Source organism: Eschscholzia californica, unplaced genomic scaffold (genome assembly GCF_041429995.1).
Source record: "Eschscholzia californica isolate CP2 unplaced genomic scaffold, dmEscCali1.0.p SCAF_3, whole genome shotgun sequence".
Lineage (NCBI taxonomy): Eukaryota > Viridiplantae > Streptophyta > Magnoliopsida > Ranunculales > Papaveraceae > Eschscholzia > Eschscholzia californica.
Window position 1 is genome coordinate 25,574,028 of NW_028238420.1, and position 27,654 is coordinate 25,601,681.

Consider the following 27,654-nt stretch of genomic DNA (forward strand, 5'->3'; position numbering starts at 1 on the left):
TCTTATGATAAAATATGTTCTTGAATCTTGCACTTGATTTCGCTGGAAATACTCCTCGGGCCCCCTCCCTTCGTCTCATATGAAGGGGGTTTCGATGAAAGGTTCTCTTCACTAGAATTGTGTGTGCGTCCTACAGAGAGAGAGAGAGAGAGAGTAGAGGGAATGGTGGTGGTGCTCGGAGGTGGGAGATGAAAATTATGGGGTAAAAAATTAACAAGTCGATTGTTGGACTCAAAACAACATTACCGCTAGATCAACTATAATTGACCAAATGTTTATTTCCAGAGAATATTTGGATGCCCCAAGCCGCGACTTATGGTGGCATTGACTGGCGTACCGGTTGGCTAAGATATCAAGTTTGGTAAAGAAGGCAATAACAACCGTAGCAAAAAGCATAACCATGGTAGCATTCACTGGCTTACTGGTTCTCTCATTCACATTAGGGAACCATGGTGGTACCATATGTGCACGGGCGATGTGGGTCAGATACCGAGCCTGGCCTACAGCGTTAACAAGTATAACAGTGGTCATACCTTTCAATTCTCCGGCCGCAACTACGTGCTTAGCCCAATTCATCCCAGCCGATTGAAATGCCACTGAGAATGGCGCATTAATGTCAATAGTATAGTATGGTTGATTAGGCAAAGAATATTGGCTAGTACACAATAAGCAATTGTTGTGACAGTCATTGAACCAACGATCCCAATTGGGATATCTCCAGTAGGATTCTTTGTCTCTTCTGCCATTGTTGAAAATGCATCAAACCCAACATATGCAAAGAACAACATTGCGGAAGCCTTGAAACACCGCGAACACCAAATGGGGCGAAATCAAAGTAGTTTTTAACATCAGCCTTTACAAGACCAGCAATAATTATGAAAAGAATTATAGCAACATGAAAGATTTAGGCAATGTAGTTGAAACGTGTGTAGCCTTTGGTACTAAGAATTGCATGAACACTGATGATTTCTATAACACCGACCGCTAACGGATCAAGGTGGTTGTAGTCGGGGGAGAGGTTTTGGGCTATAATACGAAAATCATTGGGCTTGTGATTCAAAAGAGTTGCGAAGTAGGAAGTCCACGAGCGAGCCACAACAACACTACTAATTACATACTCGAGTAGAATGTAACCAGCGCCTATGAAGGCAATGAACTCACCCAGTTCAACTCTCAATTATGCAAATAATATTAGGATTCACGGATCCTCCATAGGATCAACGGATCCTCCATGTTCGGTCCCACTCGGGTAACTGAGACCCGGTTGACTTAATTTAGGATTTAGTTAAGATTTTGTAATTCAAATTTGTAAAAGATTATCCTTTTGTGATTCCTATAAATATTTGTAACAACCATTTACAAATCAATCAAGTGAATATTAACCTCTCTCTCTGACTCTCGTCTATATCTCTATCTCTCTCTCCCATTCGATTTCACTTGAAACTAAAGAGGGATCTCCCTCTTCACATGGTATTAGAGAAAACATATTTTTTTGAAAAAAAATATGACTGCACCTGGTGATTCAACTTCTGAAACGATTCTCAATCAATCCACTGAAACCAATCAAGGTTTTGAGGTCCTTCATTCGGATTCTCCTACAACTGTCCTTATCACTCCACCTCTCTCTAGAGACAACTATTCGTCATGAGCTCGTGCCATGAAAATGGCACTTCGAGCTAAGAACAAACTCGGTTTTGTGGATGGTTCAATTCTGAAACCCACATCTCCAACTGAGCTTCATTCAAGGGAAACATGAAACGACCTTGTTGCTAGTTGGATCATGAACTCGGTCGCTACGGACATTCGTTCATCCATTCTATATGATGAAAGTGCGACCGACATTTGGCACAATCTTCATGACCGTTTTTTTCAAACAAACGCTCCTAAGATCTATCAACTCAAGAAAGCAATATCATCTCTCAAACAAGATGGTTCAGACGTGTCCTCTTACTTCACACATCTCAAGTCACTCCAAGATGAACTCCATTCTCTTTTGGCTATTGAACCATGCATTTGTGGACATGAAAAGTCTCTCATGGACAAATCAAATCAAGAACGAGCCATGGAGTTTCTCCAAGGCCTTCATGACAGATTCTCGGCGATTCGGAGCCAAATACTATTGATGGATCCATTCCCATCAATTCTCCGGATTAATTTTCTTGTAAAACATGAGGAGATTCAACAACACATCATTTCCTCTCCAACTAATGTCGAGGCTGCTGCCCTTGCTGTCGGCAACTCTAACAATCCATCTCGGTTTGATAAACCACGGGCCAAACGTCCTCGACCCTACTGCGATCACTGTCGAATTCACGGCCACATCATCGCCACCTGTTACCAACTACAAGGGTATCCCAACGACACGGGCCTCGATCACGAACCCAGAAACACTCTGGCCCGGTTGTTGCTGCTGTTAACAACCCACAGAACCCTCAGGCAGTGCTTCCAGCAACTCCGTTTACTCCAGAACAGTACTAATCCCTATTATCGTTGTTGGCCCAATAACGTTCTGCTGCAGGCACCTCCACTGTTGGCGCTCCTTCGCTTGGAACGAATTCTTCAGGCACTCTTGAGCCACAAATCAACTTAACAGGTATGGTTTCTTCTTCTCATCCTTGGTTTATCGACTCCGGGGAATATCCTTGGAACGAATATTAACACCTGATGAGCTATGTTGGTAACACCACACTTCCCATACATATTCACAAGGTCATTATTTATAATAACATCAATTCCAAAAAGCATCTTCACCACAGTTACATGATCTCCAGTTATAACAAATCCTTCAATGTAATCAAATGTGTTTTCTTAAGAAATCAAATGCTTCTGGTCTTTGGTGAATACTGAGAAAACCGAATACAATACTATAATCCATTTCACATGTTCAAGAAAGAAAAAGAGCCAGATGCTAGGTTTATACACATGTAAAACTATAGAGAACTGGTATTAATGGAATAAAGGTTCGCAATCCACCATTTCTGGAGCGGGTGCAAGGGCGATTCTAGCTCGTGTGATGATGCCGATCTGAAGAAGTCCTCCAAGAACACCATGAAAGAGGTCAGAATTCTACGTCCTTAAACAGTTTACTATTTCTTCTTATCCTGCACTTCAATCATAAGGTTAACCTTGATTCTACCATTAGATACTGATTCAAATAAGTTCGTAACAAAACCTCATCAATCAACTTGGGGAGCAATTCATCCTACTATTTCACGAAGAAGTAGAATAAGAAGATTCGGATTGGAAGAAGAAGAAAAAGAAAACCTTAGAAATTTCTGAATTTGTTGAGAGAGAGTGAGTTGTAATAGTCAACTTCTGGTTTAAGCCTGTCAATGGATATCTGAATATTCGATATCCGATCTGCATCCCTATTCGAATTTTAAAAAAAATTCCGAAATTTCGGATATCGGATACGGATACACTAATATTCGATCCGATAAATATCCGTATTCGATAAGTAATATAAAAAAATAATAAAAATTTAAATTTATTCATAATAATATATAAAATGTATAGTTGAGATTTATTATTTAGATCTAATGGTTAAAGATTTAAAGGAAAAAATTGAAATTTTGTTAAAGTTTCGGATATCGGGTATTATCCGATATCCGTTAATATTATCGGATTCGGATATTAATTTATAATATCCGTCGGATAATCATCGAATACAGATATTTGGATAGCTTATCGAATTCAGATACAGATATGCCTATATCGTAGGGGAGGGAATTTGGTCCATGAGCCTGAACCCGCCCACGGGCACCTGAGCCCAACAAGGACCATGGACGCCCGCGCCCGTCTCGGGCACAACCCGCCCAGCCCGCCAAGTTTTGATGGGCGGACATGGGTTAAAACCTCTACTCGCGCACCCGCCCAAGCCCGCACCCACTTAACCTCACCCAATGATAATCAACCAAGTTATATCAACTTTTTGGGTTGATGAAGCACAACAACCCATGTTGCTATGCCTAGTTGAGATGGTAAACAATGTGTTTAAGGCCAATCACATGAACCCAATGCATTAATTTGCAATGGCCAAGAGAATTCCTTGTAAGTTACTGAAGTAGCCTTTGGCTTTGAGGGAGCAAAGAGTAGGATAAATTTATATTATATCTCATAAGAATTCTATTAATTTTCAATGTAAGATTAAATTCTTAAAAGGACAACACAAATAACGTCTACTTTTAATCTCACATTGCCTCTTTAGAATCAGGAAAGGTGTTTGGAGACTTTATAAAAGGATAGAAAGAAGTGAGTTTTTTCAAGCCATGAGATTACCGCTACCCGCCCACCCATACCCGAATTACCGAGCTTCTTAATGGGCTTGGGCGGGTAATGGACAAGGCGAATTTGAAAATTCCCGCCCGATTAACCCGCATACCCTAATAGCCATTGAAGTTTGGTGCCCGACCCGCCCAGCCAGATGCTTCAAGTGCCCACAGACGCCCATACCTGCCCAATTCCCACTCTTACCTATATCCGATCCGATAAGCTACCGTTTACAGGCCTATTGTGGTTAATACAAAATGGTATTGTTTTTTTAAGTTTAATTTCTTGACCTATACAGCCATTTTCCAAAAAAAAAAAAATCATTCTCTCCTCTTACCGCCACCACACCGCTTCCAACCACCACCGCCATTTTTCTCTCTCCCACTCTCTAACACTTCCTCTCTCCTTCTCCTCTGTTTCTCACTCCCTTTCTCTCTATCTCTTTCCTTTAACTCTTTGCTCAAGCTTTCACTTTTTCTCTCTCTGTGTTGTGGCAAAGGCAACCTTCCTTTAGCCGAACACGAAGAGAATAGAGAAGGGGGAAGAGAGGAAAAGTAGAGAGAGAAAGAGGAGGGAGAAACGGAGGTGAAGGAGACATGAACAATCTTGATGAATACTGGAGAAAATCTTTCATCCGATGAAGCTTCAGAGACCACAAGGTTCTAGACTGAGAATTGAAATCATCATCTCCTGCAACATCATCAATTCCACTGTAGTCTGTAAACAGGGGTGATACTTGTAATCTGTTTGACGAAATGCGTAAGAAAGGGAAGTCCACTAAATTCTGTTACTTTTACATCTTTAATAAGTTCACACTTATTAAGTTATGAATGAATTTCCTCATGTTTAAATTTAATGATTTGAATTTTGCTCCTATGTTCCTAGTACTTGGGAATTTTGAATATAGGGGAAATATAAGTAAGTTTGTAAAAAAGCAAACTAAGTCTTAATGCTTCTTCACATTTATCTTTCATATTAAGATTATTTAGCAAAGAAACTTGCTGCAAATTGAGGTGAAAATCTGGCAGAAAAATTCAATTATTAAGTGATTCTCAAGTAGTTATGCTTCATACTCATCAAGGGTAGTGCCGAAACTTAATGTAAGTTGTCAAGGTATTACCCGACTTCCTAATTTTGTTCCGAACCCCTCGTCGTGTTCTTTGTGTGCTGTTTGTTGGTGATTAATGGTCTTTTCCCTCGGTAGATCATGACCATGCTGGAAATGGTGATATAATCGATAGTTCAAGTAATGTAATAGATCGTAAGACCGAATAGCAGGGCAATTCTCCCTTGGCGGAAAAAAGGTAGAAACAAACATTCTAGATGAACAATACTACCTTTGCATCTGCCAAGTGAAGATTACCCTGTTATTCATCAGCCCTACTTGTTCTTGCGATGGCTGTTAAGACTCATGCTTCTGCATGTATATATATATATAGATAGATAGATAGATAGATATATATTAGATGATTTCTGTCTTCGATTTGGCTATACTGTTTAGTGGAGTAGCATATCCTAGGGACAATTCCTATGCTCTCCTAGAGCTTTCCCATCACTTCTTTGTTAGGTTCTCTGATGTATATATGGACCCTTTCGTATGAGTTACCCTCTCAAAGAGACCAAACGACACCAATTCAAATATCATTTGAAATAATTATCTCAGGAACTTATTACCTCATATAGAGGAGGGTGTATTCTGAAAAAGAATGTGTTTTAGATACATGAGTTATTAAGTTGCGTAAGGTTTACTTTGGTAGCGTGTCTTAATGTAGACATGCACCAACAAAAGGTCATTACTTCAAATCTACATGGTTTTAGGCCAACAAGCACCCTTGTTTATATTAGCACTAACCCATGTCAACTGAGATGAAATTTGTGGTGATTTCGAGTAAAATATGGTCGAATTAACTAGTAAAGCTTTAAGTAAATTTATCGAACATTTGTTAAACAGAACAATGCAAGTGGCCTTATTGAAAGGAAATTTGACTCAGTTTTCGACATCAACGAATAACTTTTTCATGACTGCATGTCTTTGACTGGTTGGGAAGCTAATGCCTTATATGAAAAAGGTAAGGTGAAACAAAGAAGATACCACAGGATATTCCTTCTCTGGTTTGTAGGTACACCTAATCTTGAAGAACTCTTACAATACGTGTCTAAGCATTTTGCTTTTTCTCAGGAACCAGTTTTTAATTTATTCGTACTTAGGCTATTTAACATTTTACGTATTGTGGCTAACAAATTGTGCCTGTTCTCTTTGTTAAAACTTTAATATCCTTACTGTCAGAGACTCACAACAATGCTAAGGTAATGTTATGTGACTCTTGATAAGATCCGCATCTTAGTGTTTGACATCCGTTGAGTGTTACAATGTGAAGGGTTTTCGTAACTTGTGCCCTAGGCACGCATGTTAAGAAGTAAAGTATTTCCACTTCAAACGAAAAAGAAAACTAGATCGCTGCATCAGTAAAGAGAGTTGAACATGTACTAGTTAATAACGTGGAGTAAGTCTTTAATACTTCTTTTTAGTGTCTTTTTCCCATGTTAGATACTCGCAGTTACAAGCGTTTAGAGAATTGCACATGCTGGCTTGCTTGGGTGGGCCAAATTTGTTAAGTTCAGTATATTGTTCAACTTTTTCTGCTGACATTTTCATACTATTTCATAAAGCATTACTTTTACAGTTGTGGTGCAAAGACACCAAAATTTTCACTGATCTCAGGTCAGTCGTATAACTCCGAGGTCATGCGGTAGTCAATCTGAAGCTATAATCCAATATTTGCTGATTAAAAATAATTTCTAGTTTATTTTTCTCTAACTGAGAAAGAGAATAATATTTCAAACCTTATGCCCATAAAAAGCATTAACTTCTGGTTTCACAAACAAGCATGCAGCTGTGGTTGTAAAGACTGAAAGTAAGAGACACATTTCCTTTTTGCAGAAAAGTTACAGAAGAGACCAAAACAAGATAGGTATGTACTGAGAATATGCTCTGCAACTAGAAAGAAAAGTACAAGGGACAGAGAGAGAGAGATGAGAATGTACTAGTTTTTCTCATACGTAGATGATGACCCTATAATTAGGTATAAATAACCAGAACTTCTGCAAATTTTATAGAAAGTAAATAATGTTAGTAATTATTAGAGACTAGTAAGAAGTAAAACTCGCATGCAGAGATGCATTACTGGGCAATTCCTTCTTTGGCAGAAGATGACCTCTTAAAGTTAAATGGATCTATCATAATTTGATTCCCAAATGTACGGCCTAATTGCATTTTATTGATTTAGTATTTTACTGCTGCCAAAGGAGATTTGCCCGGCAATTCATATCTGTGATCACCATCCACCTTCTCTTGCATTCATACATTCAGGTAAAAATTCTTGCTTAGACAAAAATTTTAACCAGCTATTTGTTTTTTCTGTATTACTTTTGGTTTATCCTTCCATTCTCTTCTCAATCTCTAGCATGAATGCCTCGATGTCTATATGTTGGTTCATATTCAAGTTAGGTTTGGGTATCAATTTGTCAATTATGTGCTCGAAATTATATTTGAAATGCAGCGCCATTGCGTCCAGCCTCTCTAAAAGGCTCTATTTTTATATTTCTTTTCCCCACCTTTTTATAATATCTTCAGTTATATACTAATGTATTATTTGTCTGTGAATCTAATTGACTAATATCATATATGCATATTCTGTAATACGAGATAAAATATAATCATGTATGCATATTCTGTAATACGAGATAAAATATAATCATATATACATCTACAGATCGGGGTGACCCGCCCCTGCCACTCCTTGCTCCATTTTGCCATGTGCCACTAATTTTGTACTCAGGGACCTGCTTTTCACCTCTGACACCTTGTGTTCATGAAATTGAATCTGCAGCTATTCACGTCGGATGTTTTAGACTCGCACGAATTTTGTCCCACCAGTTGTTGGCAAATGTGTTTGGAAGACTCATCCTTATTCTACATAAATTTGTATACCGCTGTTTCTTTGGTTCGTTGTCTCTCAGACTTTCAAAGTAGTCCGTTCCTCCTAACTGGAGGCTAGTCTGTTCCTCCTAACAGGAGGCTAGTTTTCTGCAGTTACAGAATGACGTTTAAATTGTTCACCGTCTGATTTACACTTGAGTAAATGATGATAAAATACCCTCAGGTTTTTAAGATACCAACTTACTGAGATGCTTACTTGAAAGTGTAGTGATTGCGTTAAAATCCTTGACAAATATTACTGATGGTAACTATATGAGGGAGCTGAAGTGAAAGCTTCCTGGATCCTGCTGTTGATAGAGATATAATTGGCTTCAAATGTCTAGGTGCCAAGGAACAAAAGAAGAGTTATATAAGTTTTGTTCCAGCGCGTTAGGAATTACGTCACAGGGACAGTGAGGGTGAAATTAGGACATGTCCGTTAACTTTTTGTGTAACAATGTGCATGCCATCGCGTACCCATAAAAGTCCTAAATTTGACGAATTCATCACGTTAATTTTTGGGTCAAAAAATAGATATGCTCTCTAAGTCAATCACGGTTGACTAAATCTTTTCCCTAGAGATTTTTCTTTATTCTCCAAAGCCACAACTTTTTTTTTAATGTAAGTGAGGTTTGGATCACGTCTAACAAGGAACCCTTTGTGGACAAGAGACCGACAAAGAATTCCGTCTCTTATCCTGTAATCGATAAGGACCCTTACTAAAACGACCAAACCACACAATTCCTCAAGCAGTTGTGTACACAAAAGCAGTCAGACAACCCACTTACTTAAGGTTCGTGGGTGTTAAGAATAACTTATCTCCGGTTGAGGACCGGAGATGAAATAATTGAAATCGACTGGACCCACCAACTCCCTTGTTAAAGTACGTACCCAACGAGCCGAAACAACGTCATACTTGTCGTCCTTCTCTCCAAAAACTATTACAACTTATGTCCAAATTTGGGTCCAAACAAATTTACGATACAACTCTTCAACTGCTTCCTAAATTACCTATAAAAATTTCTAAAAGAAGATAATGAAAATGACAAGTTTTCTAAATTCTTTCATCTTTACTTTTACTTCGCACTTTCTGCATTCCTTTTTTTTCTTCTTCCCCTCTTGCTAAAACTTGTAAAACAAACAAAAATTACCCGAATTTGAAAGTTTTAGAGGAAATAAAATTTAGAAATAATATATCTTCTAAGCATTTTTTTTAAAAACAAATAAATTCCTAAACTAAATAGGTTGAAAATCATTAAAATTTAGAAATAACTCCAACAACAAATTCTCACCAACAACGCTAAAAAAAATACCAATGAATAAATTTTGATACAGAAAACAAGCATTTTAGATTTGACGAAACTTTCAACAATTCAAGGAATGATAAGAAATAAAGAAACAAAAGAAACCATGTAAATGAACTAATATTACAAAATTCGAGAACAATATATATAACCAAGAGACTAATAGAAGTCTTTCAACAAAAAAAAAAAAAGGAGACTAATAGAACGGTATTTACATCGTAATGAATAATCAATCTAATGTTTAATCAATTAAACAAGAAAATTAAGGTTGAGAAACTACCCGTGAGTAGATTTGCATACTAGTAGAAACACTAATACAACAATAAAAAAAAGACATTGAGGAGATTTAAAAATAAAGAAAGAACCCAAGATTCTCTCTCCTTATCATTTCTTTCTTAACGGAGTACTAAAATAAGTCTTTGGTGAGCAGTCCACAAAGTGATTTTTCTTTTTTTTAGACACACATTTCTCTCTATATCCCTCTTTCTAAAGTCGTGGTTTGAGGAACTCAAAAAGTTTCCAAAGAATAAAGACATACTCAATTCAGATTGACTTAAGGACATCTTTATTTTTAATCCAAAAATTTACTTGATTGTATTTTGCCCCCTAATCTTCATCTTCACCTCTGCTCCACCACCACAATTTCTGACCACCACCACCACTATTTTCTTACACGAACTCCCTCTTCTCTATCTGTCTGTCTCTCTCTCGTTCTCTATTATTCTCTCCCTTTCTCCTTCTCTATTATTCTCTCTCTTTCTCCTTCTCTATTATTGTCTCTCTCTCTCATTCTCGCCATCTCTTTGTATTTTTCCCTCTACTATTCATTATCGGGAGATTTGCTGTTTGGACTCCCTTTCATAAAATTGACTTGTTGTTTGGACTCTCTTTCTCTAGAGTTGCACTTTGGACTCCCTTTTTCAAAAAACAAAGTTAAATAATAACTATTTCAAAAATTATGACAGATTTTCCCTCTATTTGCCGTGATTATTACCCCTTCATCTTTGTTCCAAATTTCTCATGGGACCCATCCCTTCTCATCTTCAGGTTCCTTTTTACCTCCAATGAAAATAAAACCATTACCAGTAATGGCCATTGTTGGAAATGGATTGGGAAGTGGGTTTTGTATTTGGTTCTTAGTTTTACTGTTGCTTCTATTTGGAATGGGAAGTGGTTTTTTGAGTTTGATTCTGAGTTTTCCAATTATTTCATTATTTTACTGATTTGTGGAGTTCTTTTTATGTTGTTTGTTAACCATTTTTTGTTCTCCTTTTGATTATGTTGATTAATCAACCTTGTATTATAAACTAATTCTAAAGAAATTTTATTGTCATTCACTTTCTCTCTCTAAAAGTATGAATTATTTGTATTGATTGTGTTAGTAAAAGTTGTAATGGTAATATCATCCATGAAAAATTCCTTTAATTTCTTTGAATTGAATCCATTCTCCATCTTCATCTCTTCAACCTGCTCTTATTCAGAAGAACATGTCAAAGCTTTAGTACTTTGCAATTTCACTTTAATGGTGAAAAGAACCCTTTATCATAACTTCCTATGAGAAAGAATTCATATTTCATTTGGTAAATGGGGTAATCTTTAAGATATTAATGGAGTAATCTTTAAGATATTTTTATATTATCCATGATCAGATTAATTGAACAATAGTTGAAGAACTCGGTGAATTGATTGAAGCTCTGTAGGTTCAATCAATTATTTTGATGTTTCTTATAAGAATCTAACAAATCATCTCCATTTCTATCTCTACAAGCTTTCTCTATCTATCTCTAACAGTTCACCTCTCTTCTCTCTCTAACAACCTACTCTCTCTCTCTCTCTAACAAATCATCTGCCTTCCTATCTCCACAATCTCTCTCTCTCTCTCTGTCTAGACTTTTTTTTGACACATTAAGATAATTGGGAGTCTTCTTTAATGATATTAATGGTTAGTTGGACTATTGTTTGTATTGGTGAAGGAAGGGAAAAAATGAGTTGAAAAGAAGAATAATTGAGTCCAAACTACTTCAATTAATTAAATTAGGGGGCCCAAACTGCAATATTGATTATTTAAGGGTAAAGCAGGAATTTCGTAAAGTATAACATTATAGACGGAATATTCTCTAGTGATTCCGTCAAAAGGGAGTCCAAAGTGCAACACTGGAAAAAGGGAGTCCAAACAGCAAGTCAATTATATGAAAGGGAGTCCAAACTGCAAATCTCCCCATTCATTATCTCCTACTCATTGTCTCTCGCTCACTGTTTTTGTAAAAGTAAGTGTTCCCTTCGCCACGACTCTTGTTTGAGACAAAGAAGTGAGACATTAAAATGTCTCATCTGAATCTCTTAATTTGGGTTAGTTAGTTTATTTCAGACAGTTACTGTGATGAATTATTTATTTCTTTTGCTCAGAGGTCTTCTAAGGAGTTGAGTGCGAAAAATAGATCAAATCGGGAGAAAGACATACTAAGGGTATTTTGGTCATTCGGTAATGAGAGTAATCTGGTAATTTTGGCTAACGATGATGTTCGGATGAAAAGTAGACTCCAACACGGAATCGAGTTGACTCAAGTGAGGCCAAAAACGTTCAGAAACACGTGGCACGCTCCAGGTAGGCGGATTTTACAGCTCCGATTGTTTTTGGGCTATATTCGGTCACAAGAGGGTGTACTTCAGGATGTCCAGTGGAGAGTGATCCCATATAAACGAGAGCAGTGTAGTACAGTGTGCCACAGTAAATCTGAGAAATCCAACAGCTGGATATCATACCGCCCATATGTCTTCATCTTGGACCTGTGTTGCAACTCCTCTCACTCAGCTGCAACACACCTTAGCCGTCTCACTTAAGATTCAAAATCTGGCGCCTTGAAAATTGTTTCCTATTCTTTCTCTTTCTCTCTTTTGGAAACTGTTTTAACAGCTTTAGAGAGAGGGGGGGGAGAGAGATTCGATGATAACTATATCGAGAGAGAGATAGAGGATTAGAAATCTTGTTTTTCTTAACATAGAAATAGAGAAGAAAATAAATCTAATTCTAGAGATTTCTTGCTGGGAATTTTGCTCAAATGCCCCGATTCCGGGTGCCAAAATCAATTTTGCCCCACCTCAAAGAGTTTTTGCAAAAATGCCCCTTTTCTGGGTTTTCAGATTTTTGTTTCCCAACTTACCCTCCTATATATAAGATATCTAGAATTTCTAGATATCTTTAGTTTTTTCCCAAACCAGAGATAGAAACGAAAGCATCCGTAATTCTTCATCTCTCTCCTCTTGAATCTTAGTAATCAGTCGATTTCTCTCAACCTAACGTCCAAATTTGTTGCTCCAACCAATCCATCACTCGAAGCTAGTCGATTTAGACCATTTTCATCTCTTTAACATACCTAAGGTTTGAATCACAAGCTTGAAAAGCTTCCACTCTCTCTCTCTAGTCCGAAATCTATAAAGACTCATCTCATACAATTTGAAATAGGTATTTCTTGTATAAATCTTCACAATGTGATATGTTTATGTTTGATTTTGTATTGTATCAATTGATTGATGACTAGGGTTTGATTATTTACATAATTTAGGGTTTATACTATAAACAATTTAGGTTTTTTGATTTTGTGTTTTATTATGTGTTTTATTTTGTGTATCAATGTCTGTTTGATTGTGTGTTGGATTGTGTGTTTGATATTGGATGAAAGCATGAATGATAACTGATTTTGATTTGCATTTTGATTTTCAATTGTTTTCGGTTGTACCAGTTCGAAAATGTTAATATAATTCGACGCGATCGAACCGAATTAAGCTCCAGTAGGTACTATTATCAATTCGGTTGGGTTATGTCCAATAGTTTTAATTGGATCGACACGAATAGATCGACAGTAATAGTCAAAAGTCATTCATTGTATTTTTCAATCAAATCTCGGAAATATGACTCCATTCATTGCAGAAGAGTTCCAATGTACCTAGACTTTTCCTCCTTCTCTTCTTGATTCCAATGCATTTACTTATATAAATTTCGATTTCATATCTTCTTCATTTCCCACTTCTTCTTCATCAATTTGTTCATCAATCATGGTTTCTTCATCGTCGTCTTCTTCTTCATCTGTTGGTTCAAGCAAGCGGAACCGTGTTGATAAGCTTGTACTAGGAGGAACTATATCGGGAACTTTAGGTGTCAAATATCAGTTATGCGATGAAAATGGTCATTCTTCTCCTTCCTGTCCATCGATTTATATTCCTTGTAAAGTTGAGGGATGTACTAGCCTCATGATGTTGTGTAATACCGTGATGAATGGTGAATTAAGGAAGTACCTTGCTTGTCATTTTCCCAAGTGTCCTGGCTTCCAGTGGCTTGATGAAGCAAAGGCCGAGTTGCTAGACCCTGTTGGTACAAGTAAAGGGAAGAAGGTTGAAGAACCAAGTGAAGAGAAGAAAGCTTATTCTGAGTTTACTCGTCGATTTAGCAAATGATTTTATTGTTGTATTTCCTGATTAACATGGTATATATAAATATATGAATGAATAAAAAGTTGTTATTTTGGTTATTTTTTATTAATGTTGTTTCATGCTTTCTATTATCAATGTTTTTTAATCGAGTGTTAAAATATTGCTTCCTGAATAGGTTGATTAACAGAAGTCGACTTGTTTTATAAAATATCGACATATGAGAACCGATCAAAACTCTAGTAGGTAACATAATGGATTGATGAATATTTCGATTGAATCGTGTCGTTAGTGTTCGGTAAAATTCGATACAGATGCATTGATTGTAACTCTAGTAGGTAACATAATGGATTGATGAATATTTCGATTGAATCGTGTCATTAGTGTTCAGTAAAATTCGATACAGACGCATCGATTGTAACTCCAGTAGGTACCCAAGGATTTGTAGCTATAATCAATTTACAAATGTCGATTATGTTATGAACTTTTCGACATGTTGCAATCGAATGTAACTCTAGTAGGTTACCCAAGGTTCTGGATTTAAAATCGATTAACCCATGTCGATGTCCTTTAGTTTGTTTCAGTTGTCACTAATCGATTAGTTGTGTTGGTTAAATTTTGACATTCCCTTGCCTTTCCACACATGTTTAAACATTTATGTTTTTTTTGTAGGATGGCAAAGGAGCCACAACTTAAGACAAACATTGATTGCAAAGCAGAGATTACCTGTTTATCTGAGGTTGAAATTATTTCATTTATAAAAAGAAAATTGAACGATAGGCAGCTCGGTATGTTTCGGAAGACATGTTTTGGTCATTTTCTTGAAATGACGGACCTAACATGGTGTGGGGTGGCTGTCCACAACATGTTGTTGCGGGACTGTTATCCGCAATCATTCCCGAACGACGGGGAGTCGATGACATTTTACATCGTTGGTAAAGAGTTGAAATTTTACATCACGGAGTTCTCCATCATATCAGGGTTTAACAACTTACAGCGTCTCCGGAACGAAGAGTTGCCACCACAAATGGACGAGATAGAAAATGATATTTCTTTGCACAATGCATACTTTGCTGAAGATAAAAAAGTCAGCAAGGATATGTTGGAAACGTGTATTGGTAAATGCGACGATGATGTTCACAAGGTCAAACTTTGCTTGCTTCTATGTTTAAACTTCTTTTTGTTGGGGAAGGATTCGAAGAAGTTATTTGTTGACCGGGATCATTTAGAGTTGGTTGAAGACTTGAGTTTGTTCAACAAGTACACATGGGGTCCTAAAGTATTCAAGAGAACTATAGAGAGCCTTCAGAAATGTATCGGTCGCGGTATAAAAAAAGAAAGAAAGAAGGTAGTCAGTTGAGATACCATCTGAATGGTTTTCTATTTGCATTCCAAGTATTCCAATATTTCCCATTTAAGTTTTCCATTTGTCATATATCTTTCTTGTACCTTTTATGATTGTTAATTTATTTGTTATATTTAATTGGAGGTATGGGTATATGAATGCCTCCCTTCTATTGCGAAAGGATATGCGGAAAGAAAATCTATTGTCTTATATCCTCGTATTCTACGATGGAAGAGTAAAGGGAAAATTGAGTATGAAAAGATGCGCGAAAAATTTGTTGCAGCTGATGTAAGTTTTTAACGATATAATTTCATTAAGTAATGTGTTATATTGTTTTCCGTATAGTTAATGATTATAGTTTTGTTGTTTTTGAAGGTTGTTGTTAGTCTTTTTTCACCTGACGATACTGAGTTAGGTAAGGAAGTTGAAGTTGAAGATGTAGTTGAAGCCGAGGAAAAATAGATAGGGTGGATGTGGTTCTCAATGAACTTAGAGACGCAATCCGTTCTAGGGATGACCAAATACAAAGGCTTGATGGGGTTGTCTCTCAACTTATGGAGACACTTCGTCAGAGAGATGACACAATCGAAGAACTTCAAATTAAATTGGCTACCTATATTTCAAGAGTCACCACACATGTAGAAAAGGGTGATGGTGCGTTTAGCTTGCTGAAAGAAAAGAGGGAACCGAGTGATTTTGTAGCCGACAACGTGATGGAGGTAAATAGTTGATTAATTAACTTGTATCTTTATTTCATTTTATTTTTAGTAGCATTGTATGATTAAACTTTTTTGTGGTTTAGAAAGCTAAGAAAGACGAGTCTGGGGAGAGTGTGCATGAGGCTAGCAGAGAGGTGCGAGAGAATTCAGAGGATTCAGAGAATTCAGAGGAAAGCATGTACTCAACCTTTAGCGATGTATTTGCGGTATCAGACGATGATATAGATGCAGTTGCAGACTGTAAGGTTGAGGCAATTCAGAAGGGCCTCGAACAATATGACTTTAGCAACGGTCAAAAAAGGTTGAAAAGACGTAGAGGGGAGATAAATCCATATCATAAATTGCAAAAGTGCACCCCCAAGGACTTTGTCGGGTTATTTAACTGGATCGTTAATTGGAAGAAAAGAGTGTAATTCTCACTACATTTCATATCGTCTTTATCGTCGTCTAATATTTTGTCACATGAAATTCATTTGATGAAGATTTATTTCTATTATATAGGTCGAGAGTTCCAGTTAATCTTGGTCAAAATATTGTCGAGCCAAAATGGTTTAAAGATTTGTGGATGAAGGGACAGTAGCTAAATAACGAGGTTAGTTTTTGAAATCATTTTATTTGTGTTGTGAGGGCATAACATATCGATAGTGTAACGCCACTTATTACATTATCTTTGGACAATAGCATAAAGATGCTGTGCTCCATTACTTCAGGTAACGCAGAGATTGCAACCCAGAGAGGTACGGGTCGCACTGGACTACTGGCGATTGCCTTTTTTCGATAAGTGTTTCTACACTTTATCGTCTTTATTGCATTTTACTTTTTAGTCAAAGGGTCTTAGAACTAAGAGTATGATTTCATATAAACTTGTAGCATCATTTGTGGAGATGTGCGGGACGAAGCAATTTTATGACTGACCGTCTTAAGGGTTCAAACATGCATCACAAATATGTGTGAGGTTCATAACCCGTTGCGACAAAGCCTTTGGAGGAAGTTCAAATAGTGTATATGCCTTTGTTTGTTAATAGTAACCACTAGGGTACTTGCTGCCGTTGACATAGTTAAGAAAAAAATAACTATATATGATTCTTTAAGTGGGAACCGTCCAACAACACGACATTGTTCATTCCTTGCTCGTATTATGCCCTGGGTGGTAAGTGATGGATCGTCTAAAAAAGCGTGGGCAGTGACAGGTAAAACCAACATACCTCAACAACACAACAGGTGAGCTAGTAATATGTTTATTTCGTCCTTTCGAAGCACACAGTGTTTCCTTTGTAAATAGTTTAGAAATAATATTTTGTTTGTTCATTTTTTGTAGCAGTGATTGTGGGTTGTACGTTTTGAAGTATATTGAATGTTTGACGAAGGGCGAAGAACTTTCTAATTGGACCGAGTCTGATATCATCGAGTTCCGTCAGAGATTGTGTGTCCAATTATTTAACTATGTAACTTTATATTAAATGCGTGTCCAATTAATTAACTATGTAACTTTATATTAAATTTTTGAGAAATATGTAATTTAGACATGACCCAAAAATATCATGTTGACCGTTGTACTCCGGATGTGTGTCTTGTCCCCTCAACTAAGGGTGTCTGTGTGGTTAAATCAACCCAGTCACTATGTCTTGTCTCTTCAACCCTGGAAAAGTTGTATTGTCCGCTCAACTCTGGAAAAGTTGTCATGTCCGCTCAACCCAGTCTGTCTTAAAGCGAGAGATTTAAAATCCCCAAATTTGATGGTAAACCCTAAGGTGTATGTCTTGTTTAATCAAAGCAGACACTATGTCTTGTCCCCTCAAGTCTGCAAAAGTTGTCTTGTCCAGTCAACCCTGCAAAAGTAGCCTTGTCCGCTCAACCCAGAGTGTCTTATTGAACCCTCCCCTATAAAAGTGTTGTGGCATGGAGAGGCTGTTGCAGAGTATCAGTAAGAGATTATAAATATACCTTGGTTACCGTTCCGGGCATTCCATGAGCGAGTGTGGATGGAGTAGGTGTTATTGTCCGAACGATTGTCATGATTATCTAAGCTTGACTTATGCAGACGGAGTTGGTGGAAGAGGTGGTTATCTTCACTGCAAGAAGTGCAACTATTTTGACTGGGTTTCAGACTATATCGATTGTTTGTCAAAGGTTAGTTTATTAGGTTACGATTGTGGTTATATGTATATATAAATTTTATTCCCAATGTAATATAACAAGTATGTTCAATTTATTGAGGAGGCGGCTAAAACACCATGCCATGTTTGCGATGAGGTTGGACACGATCATAATATATGTCCGGGAGTCGAGCCTAAAGACGAACGTCCAACGTATTATTCGGGGGAGAGTGATTCAGATTAATATTTGGGATCCAAACGTTTTATTACGAATATTAGAATTCCCTAAAAAGTATAATTATGTATGTTATTTCTATGAAACGACATCTACTTTGATTCATGGAGTACGTTTTTTGATTGAAATTCGTCAAAATTATTTTGTAACTAAATGTTATAACTGACATAATTTATCGACCCAAGCCCGTTAGCCATTACGTAAAGATAGAAACGATTGGTTACCGTTATTTGTTTGTTAGCCAACGCCGTTAGCAAACACCGGTCGAACCACAAATTGTGGAGATGACCCTCTAATCCGAGTGTGCCTAGCGTCATTTGGTCGGGGGCCTTTAACCCTCCAGAATTATTTCCTTCAAAAAAAAACATATCAACTTCTCCCTCTCTACATCTTCTCTAAAAAATCCTCAAATTTCTCTTCTCTTAAAATACGAAATCTCCAAACTCTAAAAACCTAAACTCATATTCCGTTTTAACCCTAAACCAATCTTCTCTACAAAAAACCCTACTCCTCTCTTCACCTTTATCAATCTTCTCTTGTACTGAACCTTCTTCTCCCCCATACCGAATTTTATCTTTTACTTTCGTTTTTCTCACTCTAGAAAACCGAAAAGACATCAATAGTTGTGTTTGAAGCCGATTTATCTTGTTCCTCTACATACATAAGTTGGAAAAGTTCGTTTAGGTTGCTTGTGGTCGATTTAGGTGACAATCAAAGCAAGGTTAAGAGTCGTTTTTGTTCAAATTTGTGAAGAGATTAATAATCCAAAAATTTGAAGGTAAACCCTAAAACCAACCAAGTTTGTGTCATTTTTTTGATTTTTTGATTTGTTATGGTTACTCTTAATAAACTTAGGTTAGGTTTTATTTCTGTTTGAATGATGAAAGTTAATCGAATTTTACTACACTTGAATATTGTTCTCATTAAATTTGTTATGGTTACTCTTAATAGACTTAGGTTAGGTTCTATTTTTGTTTGAATGGTGAAATTTAATCAAAATTTACTACAATTGAATATTGAAATCTTCAAATTTGTTATGGTTACTCTTAATAGACTTAGGTTCTATTTCAATTATTTTAAGTTATTTGTCGGTTTTTATAAAAAGGGGTTCGACATATTCTAGTCGTATTGAACTACTACTATTTGTTTGCATTAACTATGTTTTATTAATACTTTCTTCAACTATGTAAAGTTATGGCACCCCGTATTCGTCCCACCACGAGCGTGCGAAAAAGGAAAGAAGACGCCCGAAAAGGTATGGGAGAAGGAAGTAAACAATCAAAGAAACAAAAAAGGACTCCACACGAAGGTCCTTTTCCCGGAGGTCCGGTCGATAGAAAGCTTCTTGTAAATTATGGGGACCACATAGCGAGAGACATTTGGGACGGGAAGGTAACAAATTACCTAACTTGGTGTGTTGAACACATAGCTTATTTATTTCATTTGGTTTAGGGTAAGAAATGTGTATAATATAAACTATATTGTTGTATAGGAACGTCGTTTATTGCGGTTGCACAACCACGCTTCTTGCACACAAATTGGGGCCCCCCGACACGTCCAAAGTAATGATACGGAGAAGAAAAATCATGTCTGGGACCTAGACAAAGAATGCATTGATGTTCGTAATCGCGTCGAGCAAAATAGACTCATGCAAATAGCTCGACACTCATATCAGAAGCTAGACTGTGTAATCATCACGGATTTTAGTGAGAGGTGGCAACCAGACACAAACACATTTCATTTACCCTTCAGGGAAATGACAATCACTTTAGAAGACATGCACAAGATTAACGGGACTCCCGATTGAAGGGAATTCCATGACAATGGAAAAGAGGGAGTTTGATGACGTCGCTCTTCTAAAGGAAGGATTAGGGGTCACGGACGAAGACGTTGAGGCTGAAATGCAAAAGACCAAGTGTAGGAATGTCAGAATGTCTTGGGTTCAATTGGTCTGTGGTGGTAGCAACGATGAGGACTCAGCCCGGAGAAAGGACATAGCTGTCAGAGGGTACCTACTACACCTGATGGGGTCTACACTTTTCTGTGACAAGAGCGGTACCAAAGTACCCCGGTACTATCTCCGGTAGTTGATGGACCTATCAGAAGTCCCCAAATATTCATGGGGCTCGTTATGTCTGGCATATCTATTCCAACAGCTTGGTCATGCCTCGACGAAGGGAGGACAAATAGCTGGTTATCTTCCACTACTCCAGGTAATTTTCAATTTGATTTTATAATATCCACTCGTCTAGGACTTTGTATGTAAAGGTTAAGTTTGAAAATATGTTTATCATTCTTATAGGCATGGATAGACGACCACTTTGATGTTGGTCAGTCGGTTCCCAACCCGGAGTACAGGCCTATCGATGGCATGTCTTTGATGTGTAAGTGGGCTTCACATTCTGTTTCCGCGAACCCAAAGGGTCGTTTGGTTTTATATCGTGAAAAACTAGACGACCTCCAGGATTGAGAGGTAAAATAAATTCGATTATTTTTTAAGTTTGCAATGACTAGTTCAATACACTTAATGGGTGTTTTTTGTTATATAGGTTATTTGGGACCCATACAAAGCTATCGATGGTGGTCGGTTCATAATTCAAAACTGTGCATTCTTCATTGGGTGTATCGTTTTTGAACACATAGCTGAACCATATCTACCCGAAAGGGTACTGCGGCAGTTTGAAATTATCCAAACAATACCAAGCGATCCCATAAGACCGACCAAGAAGAAGAGGTCCGATGAAAAGGATTATGGTGACTTCAATTGGTATTGGCAGAACTACCGCGATCACATTTTGGCTGAGGATAAACGGTCCAACGCAGTCGTTGTCCCATGGCAAACTAGCGGAGATGATTACATCAATTGGTTTAACTATGTATCTCACCCGAAGGTGCAGAACCCGGAACAAAGGACGAGTACCCAAGCCGAAAACAAAGTTGGGTCCATCGAATACTACGTGAGTTTACTAAACTTACACTATGCAAGTATATTTTAAATTTGTTATTTCTAATTGTGATTTATTTACCACATTTGTCTTCGATTATTTTCTTTCAGAGAGAGGCCATTAAAAATGCCATGGCTACTTTCAAGGTCTATCAGGGGGATTCGCACATGAAAGTACTTCAAATGGCATTAGATGACCAAGTTCTGCCTGAAGCGCCAATTGTCCCGGATGAAGCGGTTATGTCGCCAAGGAGGACAACGACAAGGGTAGCGGGAGGGAAAAAGGTGGTCCAAAAAAAAACTGCTAAGAAGAAATAAACGTTTGAATGTGGATGGGTTTATTTTCTTTTGTTTCAAAATGTATTTTGTTTGAACTACTACTATTTGAATATGGATGTGTTTAATTTCACTGCTTAATACAATTTGTTTTTGTTTGAAGACAACGTTTTAATTTTTGTGGGTTTATTTTCTTTATGTTTTTTGTCTTTGACTTATGAACTTGCAGGAATACCTTACTGTTGTCATTTTCGGTTGCATCGCACTGACATTTCAACTAACATAACGACATAGAACAACCGATTTTACCTCCTGATGTCTTATACCTTACTGTTGCCCTTTTCGGTGGAATCGTACCGAAATGTGATGAAGTATAACGACATAAAATGACCGATTTTACCTCGTTATGTCTTATACCTTACTGTTGTCATTTTCGATTGCATAGTACCGATATCTCAACTAACATACCGACATAGAACAACCGATTTTACCTCCTGATGTCTTATACCTTACTGTTGTCCTTTTCGGTGAAATCGTACCGAAATGTGATCAAGCAAAACGACATAGAATGATCGATTTTACCTCGTGATGTCTTGGACTTTACTGTTGTCATTTTCGGTGGAGTCGTACCGAAATGTGATTAAGTGTAACGATATAGAATGATCGATTTTACCTCGTTATGTCTTATACCTTACTGTTGTCATTTTCGGTTGCATCGAACAGAAGTTGAATGTATTATACCGACATAGAACGACCAATTTTACCTTATGATGTCTAACGGTCATTTTTTTGATTTTTTGATTTGGATATACTATGTTTTGATTTTTTTTGAAAAATAAACGACCGTTGCCCAACGGTCATTTTTTGATGAAACCATTATAAAACAGGTTCAATACCCACAAATAAGCTTACTCTCACTCTCATTAACTACAAAATCATTCGTTAATCTTATATGGCATCCTCGTCTTCCAACATTGTATGTCAACTATGTGACCTTCCCAAGCATACCGCATTAAAATGTCCTTGGATATATTCAAAATGTCCAAATAGTGGGTGTACCGGTATTGCAAAACTACTTCGGTTCGAAAATGGTCCGTCACGACGTAGAAAATATTTGAAATACAAAGTTGATGGGTGTGATTATTTTCAATGGTTAGATGATGCTATGGAGTTAAAAGTTTCAAAATCAAAAAAGGAAAGTTGTTGTTACTATTGTAAGGAAGATAATCATGCTTATAATGAATGTCCTTGGTCCGGGTATCCATGTGTTAACCCGTTGTGTAGTGGTTGGATGGATATTTGTGTCATGTCTATTAGTGGAAAACCGGAAAAATACGCCAGCTGTCGAAAATGTGAAGAATTTGATCTAGAAACAGATGTGGTTTCAAAACATGATGATATAATGAAACAGATTCAAAGTTCGAAATGTAAAAAGAAACAATAATTTGTCGTTTACGTTAAGTATCTATTATTTAATTCATAAATGTATTGCAGTGTGTGGATTGGAAAAGTTGTGTTGTCACATCTACTAACTACACACTGCAACTATTAAATGACTTTTGCAGCAAAGTCATAAAGCAATGTAACCTTATGTTATAAATGAAATAAATGAAATGACTTGTTGAGCAAGCTATGTTTTCTATACATATATAGAAATTTTCATGATCAGTCTTGTATTGGTTAAACTACCTCCGCGGAAGATGGCAAACGTTAACGCAAATGTTTGTATAGCATGTAAAAAGCAAGGGCATGTGCTTTTCGAATGTCGATGGCATCGTGTAGGATGTGGTTACGGTTGCCCAGGGTCCATGTCGTTAATGTATGCTGGTGATGTTAGAGGAAAGGGTCACTTCCTTTTATGTAAGAATAATTCATATAATACATTCGAATGGTTATCTGATGCAATTAAGATGGAGGAGGAGGATGTAAGTTCTTTTTATGGTCTTGGGGGGTTTCTAATTTCTTATCCAACTTAATAATTTATCTATGTTTGTCAATTTCAGAATAAATATTGTTGTTTGTGCTACGAATCGGGACATGATCTACGCAAATGTCCTCGGTTTATGGGAAAGATGCAGACTGGTTGCAGGAGTTTTCATGAAGAAGCTTCTTCTAGTGATACACAAGATTGTAGCAGCATCGACAAAGGGTCAAAGTGCTCTCACAAAACCTGTCGCTATTGTTTTGAAAAAGGAGATGTTTTTGTGTAACAAATGCGAAGAAATGATTGATGCTTAGTTGAAAAACTTATCCATGGTGGATTTTATGTATGAACAACTTTTCAAGAGTAATAAAATATCTAGTTAATAATATTAAAATTTCTAATCGTTCGGGCATTGTCGACTTACATAACAACAAAACGATCGGACATTGATGAGCCGATCAGTAAGCAAACAACAATATCTTCATAATACGTAAACAAAATAATTACGATATTAAATCTAAACTAACCCACATTCAAACCTCTGGTTCGGAAGATGAGTCAGACGCCAGGTTTGGATCGTCCTCATTGTCCAAACCCACAGTGTAACCTTCTATACCGTCTAGATTAATCCGGACAACGTCGGTGTATGGCCTACGTTGTGTTCGGATAACAAATGGAGAACTTAGGGGACTAGTGCTCTCTCCAGAAAGAAATAACTAGGGGTGTACACGAGCCGAGCTTTTAACGAGCTGCTCGAGCTCGGCTCGACTATTGCTCGTGCTCGACTCGAATATTAACGAGCCCGAGCTTAACACGAGCTCAAAATCAAGCTCGTTTACATAAACGAGTCGAGCTTGAACATTCTTTAGTGAATCACGAGCTACTCGTGAACAACTCGTTTAACATACTCTTATAATAGTATAGTACATAATTACATATTAGTATTGAAAGTTGTACATGAAATATCAACCATTAAAAAATTATCGGAATATGAATCATTAATCTTTCAAACTTATACGAGCCGAGCTTGAACAAGTGGAAAATTACTCGAACGAGCTCGAGCTCGACAGTCAAATACACGAACCGAGCTTGAACATCTTACTACTCGGCTCGACTCGACTCGAGTACACCTCTAGAAATAACCTACGCCTCTGTAAACGAAATTTCATTCTTACTACTCCATCTCTTAGGCGCTGAAGCGCTCTTTCGTATTGACGAAATGTGGGATCTAAATAATAATCTCGGAATGCAGGGACTCTTATACACTCCCTCTAACATTCAGCCCGTAGAAGTTCCCATTGTTCTTGTTCATTGTAGAGACGAGCTCTCATGCGTGGTGTGATTATGTTTCGACGATTACCAACATTTTCTTGTGAGTTGTTACTTCTATCCATCTTCAAATGCTCTTGGAGTTGGAAACAAACTTTTGAAACTCAAATTGTTATTTGGGATGTTGCTTATCTACTCTTCGAACCCATTTATATTGGGAACTTATTCAAGGTGTTGTACTATGATCAAGGATGAGACATATCAAGTACCATACTTGATTTATCTACAATTTCAAGCCTGATTTCTTGGGGTATGGTGACATGAAATGACCACACAGAAGTACACTACTACTTTGCAGTACACCATAGCTCAACCCTAAACACTATTATGGTCAAAGGATGTGACTATACAATGGAAAGGCTATACTCTATAGTATGGTTATAAGCATGGGTATCAACTTACACAAGTAGCTAAACCCTACACTCTATGGTGTTATTGTAATAAGAATGTATGTCACAAAAACAAATATCCAAATCATAAACCCTAGGGTATAGCATTTGCTAAATGGAATACATAGGAAATCAAAAATTATATGCAGTAGCTAAATCGGTGAGATGCCATCGAATTTACCTTGAAAGAAAATGACATGCAATAACCGATTTGCAACGGTAATTTTTCATATGTTACTAGAACTAATATCGGTTAGACTATGTCGTATATGCTCAGTAAAAAGCGACATTCAACCATCGATAATCTAAGAAAACAATCGACATCCCTGCATCGATTTACACTACAGGAAGTTCCAAAGCCTTGTCAATTTATCATTTAACAAATAATCATTTAAAACATACTTATAATTGTACAATCTAAACATAATATCATCAAACAACAATTTATCATTTGACAAATAATCATTTAAAACATACTTATAATTGTACAATCTAAACATAATATCATCAAACAATCATAACATCATCAAACAATCATTTGGGAAGAGTTTTGCAAAAGTAGGAACGGGTTCGTTATTTCTACATGTCTTACGATTATGTCCCAACTGACCACACTGCCCACATTTCACCTGTCTCTTGGGTAAGACTTCGCCTCGAGACTTTCTTCGCGCCTTCTTAGGTCTTCCTCCTCGACGATGTGTAGTGGGAGGCTTAATATTTGAGGTAGACGCAGCGTCTGAAGACGACCATGCGGATGACGATGTCACTGGTAAAATCGAGTCTGCGTAGACATCTTTGACAGTTTCGAGATGGTAATACCTTGAACAAAGATGGAAAACATCCAAACATTTGTACTTGCAAACAGCTAGAGCATGCACACGTGGGAGTTGTTGAAGATCGAACACATGACAAGTGCACGTCTTATTTTACATATCCACAACCTCACGATGAAGAGGATATCCTACCTCGAACTGTTCACCGCTAATTGGTACAATTCTTAAATGCTCGACCCTCAACTTCCTTTCATCCATCAAGTCTGATGCCCATTGCGTAAGGATTGTGCCGTTAGAAGTAGTTTGTTCACGACGTCTAAAAAACCAGTCTTGTAGTGTACTTATAAGGAACTCAATAACAAGTGTAACAGGAAGTTATCTTGCCTCTTTCATCAAGCTATTCAAATTTTCGGCAATGTTTGATGTCATCATGTCATATCGTTTCTTACTAGCGTGAGCACGTGCCCATCGTTCAATCCCAGCTTCACGCAAGTAACGAGCAATGCGAGGAAATGCAATATCCAACTGAAGAAAAATGCTATCAAATTCTTCAACTTTGTAGGCTTTGCATGCTCTAAATAACAACGAACTAAAATTCTCATGCCCGAATTTTGCCTTCACATTCATATTAAGATGATAATTACAAATTCCGTGCATCGCACCGGGGAACACGTCGATCACAGCTTTCTCAATACTCTTGTGGCGATCAGAAACTATCACTAGGTCCTCCACATTACCGATACTTTTTCGAAGCTGATACATGAACCAATGTCACGACATGTCATTTTCAGAATCAACAATGCCAAATGCAAGTGGATAAATATTATTGTTTCCATCGATCCCAGCACATACAAGCAAAACACCAAGGTACTTTGCTTTTAGGAATGTCCCGTCTACAGCAACCACAGACCTGATGCCACGCAGAAATCCCCTTACGCTACATCCCAAAGCCATGAAATAAAATTTGAAGTAGTTCAAACTATCTTTCTCAATACAACACAGTACCTGGATTTAGACGAATAAGTTCTTTCGAGGACCGTTCCAAGATCGCATAAGAATCATCAACAACACCCCTCAACAAATTGCGAGCATGCTCTCTTGACCGCCATGCTACATTATATGATAGTGAAACACCCATTTGTTGTTGGATATCAGCTATTATGTCGTCTGGTCTATAAATTCTTTTCTCACCAACAAACTTATCTTTGATCAGCTCACCGATCACTTTGGAAGTGGCTTGTCTATGCACCCTGTGGAGATTGCTAATGACACTACAACTGTGGGTATTCTGTAACTTCACAACCTGGAAGCAACCAGATTGACCTATGGTAGTTGCACGTAAGTACCACTTGCAATCCTCATCAACACAGGATGCAACAAAGCGATTTTTATCCGACTTCTTCACCTTATATTCAAATTTTGTATTGATAGCCCACACACTCAACTTTTTCTTTAATTCTTGTTTACTTCTAAAAACATCACTCCACTTTACAGAATAACAATCAGTGTCATACCCAATGGTTTTTTTCGTCTACACCACATATTTCAGGCAAATCCACTACCTCCGCACAACCAATGAACGTATGTTGCTCTGGAAACTTCGATTCATTAGAAACATGATTGTCTTCGCAATCATCTCCTTCAACT

The 27,654-nt window shown here is 37.3% G+C and overlaps 1 pseudogene; it reads right to left on the reverse strand.

Annotated features, from left to right (window-relative positions):
* Positions 1–231: 231 nt before the first annotated feature.
* Positions 232–1,180, reverse strand: LOC147549193 (cationic amino acid transporter 1 pseudogene; annotated as a pseudogene).
* Between the last annotated feature and the right edge of the window lie 26,474 nt (positions 1,181–27,654).